The 12890-nt window shown below is 45.7% G+C and overlaps 1 protein-coding gene across 3 annotated transcripts in view; it reads right to left on the minus strand.

The window, feature by feature from the left end:
* The window catches only part of LOC106612871 (tripartite motif-containing protein 3), a 42629-nt gene extending 32625 nt beyond the window's left edge, over positions 1-10004 (minus strand). The window contains exon 1 of one of the 3 annotated variants that reach the window (XM_045724527.1): positions 9806-10004. The gene's annotated coding sequence lies outside the window, so the exon portion shown is untranslated. Of the gene's footprint in view, positions 1-481; positions 497-9805 lie in introns of those variants that run through there. The other 2 variants (XM_045724528.1, XM_045724529.1) reach the window with 2 other exon arrangements.
* Positions 10005-12890: the final 2886 nt, after the last annotated feature.

Genomic DNA, 12890 nt, shown 5'->3' on the forward strand with positions numbered 1-12890 from the left:
CAAAGCGAGAGAGAGAAATACATAGGGAGCTAGCTTCTATACAGAGAGAGAGAGAGAGAAATGCACAGGGAGCTAGCTTCTATAGAGAGAGAGAGAGAGAAAGAGAGAAATACGCAGGGAACTAGCTTCTACAGAGAGAGAGAGAGAAATACGGAGGGAGCTAGCTTCTACACAGAGAGAGAGACAGAGAGAGAGAGAGAGAGAGAGAGAGAGAGAAATACGCAGGGAGCTAGCTTTTATACAGAGAGAGAGAGAGAGAGAAATACGCAGGGAGCTAGCTTTTATACAGAGAGAGAGAGAGAGAGAGAGCGAGAGAGAAATACACAGGGAGCTAGCTTTTATACAGAGAGAGAGAGAGAGAGAGAGAGAGAGAGAGAGAGAGAGAGAAATACGCAGGGAGCTAGCTTCTATACAGAGAGAGAGAAATATGCAGGGAACTAGTTCTATACAGAGAGAGAGAGATAGAGTAGGGTGAGCTAACCTGCTGTAGCCTCCCTCAGACCAACCAGAGGCAGCTGTCTTTACTGATGAGAGCAGCTCTAACAATGACATTCCTTCTGCTTTCAGCGCTCTCATTCTCTCTCCTCCCTCTTTCCCCCTCTTTTCTAAACCACCCCAGAAGTAGTAGCAGTAGGATCTCAGCAACTAGCCAAGCGTTAGACATTCTTATTTTGCCTCCCAAATGGCACCCTATTCCATACATAGTGCACTACTTTGCACTACTTTTGTTAAAAGTAGTGCACTATGTAGGGAATAGGGTGCCTTACAGTTGGAGGTGTTCTCAGCCAGCAGCAGAAGCAGCATGCTAGGCTATAGGGCCCATAGTTTTTTCCTGCCCAGCGATTACAATATCCAGTGACTAAGAATCTCATCAGATCCCCTTCACTCTCCCCCCACACCCCCAGCCCCTCTCTCCCTTCCTCTCGAGCCAAAGCCCCTTCCCTCTCTCCCTCTGTTGCCCCCTCCCTCTCCGCTCAGCAGCTGAATGGTAGCAGCTGAACAGTGACATCAGAGGGGTGCAAGCCAAACCTTTCAGGCTCCTCCCCTCTCACTCTGTGTGTGTGTGTGCTGGCTAGTTGCTACACTAAGCCTGCAGCAGTCTTCCCTCCTCTATCTCTCTGTATGTTCGCTAGTCGCAACACTAGGCCTGCGGCAGTCTACCTCCCCTCCCCTCCCTTCACATACACTCCCCCGGGCAGCTCCCTCCCAGTTCCTCCCACTTGCTTCGCCACAGAAAGAGGATCTGTCTTAAAAAAACAGTGTTCACCAGACAACAGCTTTGTCCAATAATGCACTCTGACAAGTCCGTGGAAAAAGGTTGAATGGCAGATATAACAGTGGATGTGAAAAGGAGATTCTTAAGCCAAGGTTTACACATAATTGTAACCTCACACAGAAAGGTGAATTAGTTTCAGAGAGCCTGAAAGGGTTTTTTCAACACTGTATGTAACCCTCAATCATATATTAAAATACCAAAATGTGATTGACAGTTTATACATGGAGAGAAAAGGAAAACAACAGAAAGTGATTTTGTTCCACAATGGAGACAGACTCAGATTCCTTCCCGTCCTGTCATGCATTGCACTATAAAGGGAATAGGGAGCCATTTGGGACACAGATCCATATCAGATAATAACCACAGTCAGACCTGATTTAATTCTGATTAATCCAGTGAGGAGTGATACATGTCTACAGTAATTCTCACCTAAGAACCCTGTCATACTGCCTTTAATGTCAGCATGATGTCAGTATAGATTTCTGTGTGAGAGGTGTTCTAGTCATGCTTTGGAGGGAGGGGAGCCCCAAATTATCTTTGAGACCCAGTCATACCTTCTATGTTCGTATCTCACCCACTCTCTTTCTGCATTAAGTGGCTTAATGGGCTCCTTCCTGCAGGGCTGGGCTCAGGCCACTGTCTGGATCGCAGCCTCTAATGACACCATCACACACATTCACACGTAACTAACACGTCTAGTCAACTCTCATCTACAGTGTGTTAAAGCCACACCATGTGAGCACCACAACCACACCCTAACTGGCCAGGAGATGGGCATTGGTAATGGCTTTATCCTGTCCAAGCCAGAAAGGCTCCTGCCCAATGTGCCAATCTCCTGTTTCTGAAGCAGCATGATGTACAAGTACACCCCTTTGGATAGGAAGCTAGTCTGTCGCAGGGCCTTACCTCCAATCCATCTCCTTAATGCGGAGTGCCAAGCAGAGATGCATCGAGTCCCATTTTTAGAGTCTTTGGTAACTCGACCGGGGATCGAACCCCCCAACCTTCCAATCACAGGGGGACACATAAGATAAGAAGATTTTTGTTGTTGCATCTTTCTCCCCACCCGAGTGGGGAGAAAGTAAGTATGTCAGGATGAAGAAGTGAATATAGGCCTACTGCTGTTTGCATGACTAATGCATAGCAATTGATGTTATCCGTTGTAGACAGACATTTTCACAGAGCAGAAGACTCCACTTAGAATCACATAAATAGTTGAGCCTGAATAATAATAATACTCTCTCTCTCTGCTAAGTGTAGCGTTGCATAAGTGAAACCCCACAGAGCAAAGAGGGTCTCTATAGGAGTCAGTGAGTGGCTCTGATGATGACTCACCACAATACACAACTCCTGGGGGGGGGGGGGGGGTCTCAAATAACACCACATTCGCTATCTAGTGCACTACATTTGACCAGAGCCCCAGTGCACTACATAGGGAATAGGGTGTCTTATCAGACACAGCCTTGGTCCCAGTGTCTCGAACATAGACAGCCATACAGTAAAGATACTGTACAGTTCTATACTGTCTGTACATCATAGGTCTGGCAGAGCAGTCAGCTGGGAGGTGGGCAGCAGAAGAGTGACCTAATGTGGGATGCATTAGCCCTTGGTGATGTACTATGCTGTACTGTAGGCCTACAGTGCTGTCTAAATATAGACGCTGGTTTATGTTTCCAGCTATATCTGTTGCTGTGGGCATGTCATCATACAGTAATCATCTAGATAGCATTTAGAATGAAGTAGTCCAGATTCAATTTTCACAACACTCTGTGAAAGACAGCAAGGCTGTCTGTTTCTCCTATTTGTCACTGGGAGTGATACACTACCAGTCAAAAGTTTTAGAACACCTACTCATTCAAAGGTTTTTCTTTATTTTTATAGTGAAGACATCGAAACTATGAAATAACACATACAGAGGGCTATTTGACCAAGAAGGAGTGATGGAGTGCTGCATCAGATGACCTTGCCTCCACAACCTCCCGACCTCAACCAAATTGAGATGGTTTGGGATGGGTCGGACTGCAGAGTGAAGGAAAAGCAGCCTACAAGTGCTCAGCATATGTGGGAACTCCTTCAAGACTGTTGGAAAGGCATTCCAGGTGAGGCTGGTTGAGAGAATGCCATGAGTGTGCAAAGCTGTCATCAAGGCAAAGTGTGGCTAGTTTGAAGAATCTCAAATATAAAATATATTTTGATTTGTTTAACACTTTTTTGGTTACTACATTATTCCATATGTGTTATTTCATAGTTTTGATGTCTTCACTAATATTTTACAATGTAGAAAATAGTAAAAATAAAGAAAAACCGTTGAATGAGTAGGTGTTCTAAAACTTTTGACTGGTAGTGTATGTCTGTGTCATCAAAGGGAAGCATGACAGCAGAGAGACTGGACTTGAGTAACAGTAGGTAGGCTACATTTGCTAAAGAGTAGGGCTCCAGGTAACAATGTACGAGTTATGGTAGAAATGAGGACACCCCGCTCATGTGTCAAACAAACAAGAATGCATAAAACTGTCAAGACAAGGATATTTCACCTTAACCATAATCTTTTAAACGATATCTCCTGAAAAGGGATATAATGTATACTGTAAAAAGCCAAAACAACTGGCCATCCATTTTAACTCTCCGCTCCCCACCCAGTACCTTGGGGCACCCAGTAGTAGTAGGTAGTGGAATGGGGATACTTAAGGAACACATCAAACATACAGAATAGCCAATATATGGTCATCTTTCACATTAGTAGACAGACACTGATGTATTGTACAGGCTATAGGAAATACATAGGGAACACATTATACGCAAGACTGTAGTCTACAGTACTTGAGTCATGCATGGCTGAACAGTAATTGAGTATTTGGATTCCTACATTATTTAAATCGCCCCTAGTTTACGGAGCTGGAGGACTGTTCTGTAGTCCTATTTAGAGGGAGAGAGAGAGGCTGAAAATACGTGAAGTCAACGCAGCTGACCCCAAGTTTATAGTACATGGTTGCTCAGAGAAGCAACGAACCTTATTAATGAGTAAGTGGAAGGTACAGCTGATAGTCAAGAGTAACTTAAGAGTAACTTATTTCACCTTAGAGAAAAGGCCTTGCCTCTCGGTCTACCCATCGATCATCATTTATACAGCAGACATACTGTAGCACACCGGCATAGCACCAAGGGAGCGTCCCCAATGACACCCTATTCCCTATATTATGCACTACTTTGACCAGAGAGCCCAAGAGCCCTGGTCAAAAGTAGTGCACTATATAAGGAATAGGGTGCCATTTAGGACTCATACCAGTGTCTTTACATGTCAGGGTGCTGCATGAGGACGTCTGTCTGTCTCCATCCCTTACCTCCTGACGGAATGTAACTGAAAGGAGACATGTGGCTGGATGACATCCCACCTTTCATTGACATGTCATTTACTGTAAGTGCAACGGACACTGACCTGGAATAAGAGCTTTACAAAAACCATCTGGGACTTTTCATTTGTGTATGACTACAGCATTTTACTGAAATACATTTTAAGGATAAATAGGAGTGAGTCTGTTTTCCACTAAATGTGTATCTCAACTCCAAAAGCCAACTTTCTCCAGTTGCTTTGGTTAAGAATCGACAATAAAAGAGGAATTGAGTCTTAAAGCTAAGAGAGACAAGGATACACCAGCCATTCCTGTTTAGTGAGATCATTTGATCAGAAAGAGATATTGGATGGTCTCTTTAAGTACTTTAATACACACACCCTTCAGAACAAGTCAATAACGGATCAGAGATACTTTTATAAAGCTCTATTACGCTCTGTCTTGTTTGATCTTCCTATTGTGTAAGATGGGTACAATTCCAATAGGTGGTTTCTGGATGCACGTGGACAGGAAAAAAGACACTGATTGCACCCCAAATGGCACCCTATTCCCTATGTAGTGCACTACGTTTGGCCAGGGCCCTGGGTTAGAGAGCTTATCACTACAGGACTGTGGATTGACTAATGTCACAGAGGGAGAGACAGAGGACATGGACACATCAGAAGCCTGTCTGTCACAGTCCTCAGCACCTGGACACAGTCCTCAGCACCAGGACACAGTCCTCAGCACCAGGACACAGTCCTCAGCACCAGGACACAGTCCTCAGCACCAGGACACAGTCCTCAGCACCTGGACACAGTCCTCTGCACCTGGACACAGTCCTCTGCACCTGGACACAGTCCTCTGCACCAGGACACAGTCCTCAGCACCTGGACACAGTCCTCAGCACCTGGACACAGTCCTCAGCACCTGGACACAGTCCTCAGCACCTGGACACAGTCCTCAGCACCTGGACACAGTCCTCAGCACCAGGACACAGTCCTCAGCACCAGGACACAGTCCTCAGCACCAGGACATAGTCCTCAACATAATAGCAGCTCATTTGGATACACACACCCATGTATGCGGCATGTTTCAGAGGCTACCGCCAGACACACACACACACACACACACACACTGCAGATCTCAGAAAGGTCGACACACACACTCAGCCACGGGCCACTGCCCAGACTCCTGTCAAGCCAGGCTGCAATCTGCTGCTAACTACTGTCGCTCACATAGCCGCTGACATAGCCTCTCTCTGCATCCCAAATGGCACCCTATATATTGCACTATTGACCAGGGTCCATAGGAGGCCCACTTTGTCTGAAATTATACACTATACTGTATAGCTCTGGCCACAAGTAGTTCAATACATAGTGAATAGGGTGCCAGTTGAAATAGCCCATACTGTTGTCATGACTTGAGTTTATTGATTCATGTGGGATAAATGAGGCTAGATGCAATCAGCCTAAACACATTCAAATGGAAAAGAGCTCATCTCTCCACTCCATACACAAAAAACAGTGGTATACAATACTGTATACAGCACAGGCACAGTCATAGACAGATAGATAGTGAACCTGGTGCTCAGTGTCTCTGAATTCAGAAGGCTAATAAAGTCCTGTCTGTGTCCAAATGGCATCCTATTCCCTAGTGCACTATTATTGACCAGGGCTCAAAGGGCTCTGGTAAAAAGTATTGCACTATATTGGGGATATGGTGCCTTTTGGGATGCGGACATAGTCCATGATCTCAGAGCCAGGGGTCAGGAGGAGCACAAAGCACCTCACTATAACCAGACAGTTATGATGCTATAGGAGATTAAAATCACTCTCTCGGAAACAGCATATTAAATGCTGCTTTTCACCTAGACGCAGCCAATCAGACCAATGCTAGTTTCCCTAGGCAGACGGGTTGCCTCCCACATTAACAATGTTCCGACATAGAAAGGGGACTGTGATGTGTGGAGAAAGGGGACTGTGATGTGTGGAGAAAGGGGACTGTGACGTGTGGAGAAAGGGGACTGTGACGTGTGGAGAAAGGGGACTGTGATGTGACGTGTGGAGAAAGGGGACTGTGATGTGTGGAGAAAGGGGACTGTGATGTGACGTGTGGAGAAAGGGGACTGTGATGTGACGTGTGGAGAAAGGGGACTGTGATGTGTGGAGAAAGGGGACTGTGGTGTGACGTGTGGAGAAAGGGGACTGTGATGTGACGTGCGGAGAAAGGGGACTGTGATGTGACATGTGGAGAAAGGGGACTGTGATGTGACGTGTGGAGAAAGGGGACTGTGATGTGACGTGTGGAGAAAGGGGACTGTGATGTGACGTGTGGAGAAAGGGGACTGTGATGTGATGTGTGGAGAAAGGGGGCTGTGATGTGACGTGTGGAGAAAGGGGGCTGTGATGTGACGTGTGGAGAAAGGGGGCTGTGATGTGACGTGTGGAGAAAGGGGGCTGTGATGTGACGTGTGGAGAAAGGGGGACTGTGATGTGACGTGTGGAGAAAGGGGACTGTGATGTGACGTGTGGAGAAAGGGGACTGTGATGTGACGTGTGGAGAAAGGGGACTGTGATGTGACGTGTGGAGAAAGGGGACTGTGATGTGACGTGTGGAGAAAGGGGACTGTGATGTGACGTGTGGAGAAAGGGGACTGTGATGTGACGTGTGGAGAAAGGGGACTGTGATGTGACGTGTGGAGAAAGGGGACTGTGATGTGACGTGTGGAGAAAGGGGACTGTGATGTGACGTGCGGAGAAAGGGGACTGTGATGTGACGTGCGGAGAAAGGGGACTGTGATGTGACGTGCGGAGAAAGAGGACTGTGATGTGACGTGTGGAGAAAGGGGACTGTGATGTGATGTGTGGAGAAAGGGGACTGTGATGTGTGGAGAAAGGGGACTGTGATGTGTGGAGAAAGGGGACTGTGATGTGTGGAGAAAGGGGACTGTGATGTGTGGAGAAAGGGGACTGTGATGTGTGGAGAAAGGGGACTGTGATGTGTGGAGAAAGGGGACTGTGATGTGATGTGTGGAGAAAGGGGACTGTGATGTGTGGAGAAAGGGGACTGTGATGTTGATACTAATAGTGGTAAGGGTCAAATACAGTTAAGAAGAATGAATCTCCTGCTGGCTGCCCTGAGGCTTAAAACACTGTCACTCTATCTAATAACGTTCCAACAAATCACATCAAGTCAAATCAAATGTTTTAGTGTATTTTAAACCAATCAATTTACTTCACAGTAAAATGAACACAGACTATGCATATTCCTAGAGGACACTAACTCACTCAGTGAAGTATAGGTCTCTTAACCTAGCTGTCCTTGTGGCTAAAAGACTGATATGAGACAAGGTGAAGAATGATTTTCTTCCCAGTTCCAACCACCTGTAGTGATAAAATGACATCAGTGACAGCTGAAACATCTCTGATGACCCCAAGGAAGCACATAGATGTTCACTGACTCTCTCTCTCTCTCTCTCTCTCTCTCTCTCTCTCTCTCTCTCTCTCTCTCTCTCTCTCTCTCTCTCTCTCTCTCTCTCTCTCTCTCTCTCTCTCTCTCTCTCTCTCTCTCTCTCTCTCTCTCTCTCTCTCTCTCTCTCTCTCTCTCTCTCTCTCTCTCTCTCTCTCTCTCTCTCTCTCTCTCTCTCTCTCTCTCTCTCTCTCTCTCTCTCTCTCTCTCTCTCTCTCTCTCTCTCTCTCTCTCTCTCTCTCTCTCTCTCTCTCTCTCCTAGTGTCTATTAATCTCCCCTAAAGCAGCATGGAATTACAAGCAAAGACTCATTTTATGACATTATTAATACAGCACAATACTGTATTAGTACACAGTACATTATAACACTACAGTAATAGTGTAGTAGTGACAGCATTTTGTAACCAGTCAGACCAGGCCTAGGTTCAGACCATCCTCTGGTAGACTGTGGCCTGTGTCATCATTGCTGATGTCTGATCTCACACATGCAGGGCTGCCTGCTCTGAGCAAGACCAGGGCTGTGGCCAGCTCCCCTAATAGTGCACAATGTAATATACTAACAGATCTGTGAACAGCTGTTAGCTGTAGTCAGCTCCCACCATTAATCAGACCTGACTGCAACAACCCAACATAACCCAGCACTGCAACAGACTAAAGCACTCCTGGACATCTGTAATGTTTGATGCAGGATAGGGGAGGTAGCTAGACAACCCACCCAGTGGCAATACAATGCCAAATGAAGAGCCATAGAATGACTTGAACATAGACCTTATCAGCTGATTCACATGAGCTTACTGTACCATTACCTAACATAACACTGAAACATAACATCATTACCTAACAACACTGAAACATAACATATAATATTATTACATTACATAACACTGAAACATAACATCATTATCTAACATAACACTGAAAGACATCATAACATCATTACATAACACTGAAACATAACACAACATCATGTCCTAACATATACTCTTACAAAAAAAGGGTTCCAAAAGTGTTCTTCAGCTGTCCCCATAGCAGGACCCTTCTTGATTCCAGGTAGAACCCTTTTGGGTGCCACATAGAAATCTCTTAATGGAAGCCAAATGGCTTCTACCTGGAAACATAATGGTTCTACCTGGAACCAAAAAGGGTTATTCAAGGGGTTCTACTTTGGGGACAGCTGGAGATGCATTTTAGCACATTTATTTTCTAAGAGTGTAACACTGAAACATGACATAACAATTTCAGAATACACAATTGAAACAACATATATATATATATAGATAAACATATGATAAATTCTCCAAAATACAGTAACCTCATCCAGCCATGAGCCCTGCCCATCGACTGCAGTAGTGTGCCCACCTGCCAATGAGCAGAGCAAGCAGTCAGGAGCTAAAATGGAGAGGTGTGTGTACGTGCGTGCATGTGCCATTTCCCACTCACATACAATGCCATTTCCCCCCTTATGAAGAGAAAAGCTACAGCAACAGCTCAGAGCCGTAGATGCCAAGTGGTTAATAATCACTGCTTGTTTCTGTTCTGAGATTCACCGAACTGAGGCACAGATGCCAGACGAGATACTGTAATCAATTATTCAAACTCTTCTGTGCATCCATATGTAGCGAGAAATCCTGGACATTGCACTGCACTGCACTACGGCTGGCTTGGGGAGAAAGCACCGATAATACAGCGAGACAGACAGAGAGAGGCTGAATGGGAGGATTGTACTCACATGAATTTCCAGGCAGCCTTAGACAGAAGTGTCAGCATCCAAGTCCACAGCTGTCCATTGTCAGAGTCCTACTGTGTTATAACAGAATCCACAGAGAGAACGGTGAGACAGGAATAAAAGGGCAGGGTGTCTGCTGTGTTTGGGAAGAAAAGGAGCGAGAGACTGAGGGGAAGGAGAAGAGAAAGGAAGGGAGGGAGGGGCGAGATCCATACAAATACTGTTATTGGATTGGCTAGAGAGCAGTGGGAGGAGTTTGGCTGTCCAATGGGATATACGTCATGTAAATTAGATGTAAATGAAGTAGAGCATCTTCAGAATGTGATGGAGGGATAAAGACTGTCTGCTGCAATAGGGTGTGACTTGTTTTAACCCCACCCCCTGCCCATAAAAGGACAAAGGATGCTTTTCACTGCCTTCTCTGGTCAGGCTGCTATTTAAGATATAAGGAACACACAGAGAAGCTGTGCAGAAGACAATGACCAAGCCCTAATGACTGTATTTACCATGAATAAAAATAGCCTAATGGTCTAGACTTTTATACAGATCACTTAGAGCAACTGAGGGGGGGAGGGAGGGGCGGGGGGGGGTGAACTAGGATTCATTCCCAATAATGGATCTAGCGGTTGGATAAACCCACAGTAGAAATGGCTTATCCTTATGGATGAGAAGTGGAGGGAGTGATGGAGGGAGGGAGTGATGGAGGGATGTGAAAACAGTAGAGCAGACCAGATGGGACTTCTGTATCCTGAAGGGTGAAAGAAAAGAGGGTGGGGTGGTGCTACGGGGTTGGGGGGTATGGATAGGGGGTACATGTTGGGTGCAGTGGAGCATGCAAGGCGATGCTTTCAGAAGATGTGTCTAAAAATACCCCAATCCACACCCAATAAGGCCAGAGGAGGCGTCCCAAATGGCTCCCTGTTCCCTTTATGGTACACTACTTCTGACCAGGGCCCATGGGGTAAGTTATATAGTGATGCTCTATTTAGGGAAAGAGTGCCATTTGGAACGCAGTCCAGGAGCATCTCTGGTGTTTCAACAACAAAGGCTTTGTGATCCTCATGATTCTTTTGTTCTCCTCCACAGCCATAAAGTACTTCATTAAGGGGTTTAGAAAACTAGTGCATCTAGGTGGAGGAGATAGAAAGAGAGAGGGAGTCAAAGGAGAGAGAGAGGAGGGAGATACATGGTGGCAATAGGAGGTGATGTGTTTATGCTGACATAGATGTGGAGGGGTAAAGAGGGGGAGGAGGGGTGGAGGAGGGGCGGGGGCGGGCATAGACGGCCGTCTCAGGGTTGCATTGTAAGAGATGGGGTTGCTATGGAGACTGCATCCAGCCCAAATGGCAGCCAGACAGACAGGCAGACTCAGCAACAGCCACAGAAACCAGACTGTACAGTAGATAACAGAAACCAGACTGTACAATAGATAACAGAAACCAGACTGTACAGTAGATAAGAGAAACCAGACTGTACAAGAGATAACAGAAACCAGACTGTACAGTAGATAAGAGAAACCAGACTGTACAATAGATAACAGAAACCAGACTGTACAATAGATAACAGAAACCAGACTGTACAATAGATAACAGAAACCAGACTGTACAGTAGATAAGAGAACCCAGACTGTACAGTAGATACCAGAAACCAGACTAGCTGCTCCTCCTCTACACGTACGTGTACTTAACTTCTATGTCCCAAATGGCACCCTATTTCGTAGATAGTGTACTACCTCTGGTCGAAAGTAGTAGAATATATACTTGGGCTCCCTAGTGGCGCAGTGGTCTAGGGAGTGCATCTCGGTGCAAGAGGTGTCTGCACCGAGAGGCACTGCATCTCGGTGCAAGAGGTGTCACTATAGTCCCTGGTTTTGAAAGCTGTATCACATCCGGATTGGGAGTCCCATAGGCCGGCGCACGATTGGCCCAGTGTCCTCCGGGTTTGGCCGGGGTAGGCCGTCACTGTAAATAAAAATCTATTCTTAACTGAATTGCCTAGTTAATAAACCAATTAGGCATATTTGGGCAGTCTTGATACAACATTTTGAACAGAAATGCAATGGTTCATTGGATCAGTCGAAAACTTTGCACATACACTGCTGCCATCTAGTGGCCAAAATCAAAATTGTGCCTGGGCTGGCATAATACATTACGGCCTTTCTCTTGCATTTCACATTTTTTTCTTTGTATTCAGTGGCGGTTCTAGACCATTTCAACTGGGGGGGGGCCAAGCTGGGGCCAGTTGTTCTGTTAGAGGGGCCAATTACATTAGACGTTATTGTTGTCATATCGTTTTCTTCACTGCATTGCTGGCATTAGCAGGAAAAAGACCATGTTCATAATCATTAGTGTTCCGCGTTGCCACTGTCTAATAACAGATGTAAAAAAAAGAACGATAGCAAACATTAGTTATGTAAAAATTATTTCATACTCCACATTTAGGGGGCCACAAGGGGGTCCAAAATTGTTGTCACATGGGCACTGCCCCCCCCCCCACCGCCCCTGTTTGTATTATCTTTTACCAGATCTAATGTGTTATATTCTCCTACATTAATTTAACATTTCCACAAAATTCAGCCACGCTCTTCTCAATTCACATCAACAACATAGCTCAGGCAGTAAGAAGCTCTCTAAACCATTTATATGCAGATAATACAGTCTCATACTCAGCTGGCCCCTCCCCGGATTTTGTGTTAAATGCTCTACAACAAAGCTTTCTTTGTGTCCAACAAGCTTTCTCTGCCCTTAACCTTGTTCTGAACACCTCCAAAACAAAGGTCATGTGGTTTGGTAAGAAGAATGCCCCTCTCCCCACCGGTGTGATTACTACCTCTGAGGGTTTAGAGCTTGAGGTAGTCATCTCATACAAGTACTTGGGAGTATGGCTAGACGGTACACTGTCCTTCTCTCAGCACATATCAAAGTTGCAGGCTAAAGTTAAATCTAGACTTGGTTTCCTCTATCGTAATTGCTCCTCTTTCACCCCAGCTGCTAAACTAACCCTGATTCAGATGACCATCCTACCCATGCTAGATTACAGAGACGTAATTTATAGGCCAGCAGGTAAGGGTGCTCTCGAGTGGCTAGAT

The sequence above is a fragment of the Salmo salar genome, chromosome ssa09 (genome assembly GCF_905237065.1).
Source record: "Salmo salar chromosome ssa09, Ssal_v3.1, whole genome shotgun sequence".
In the NCBI taxonomy this organism is placed as follows: Eukaryota; Metazoa; Chordata; class Actinopteri; order Salmoniformes; family Salmonidae; genus Salmo; species Salmo salar.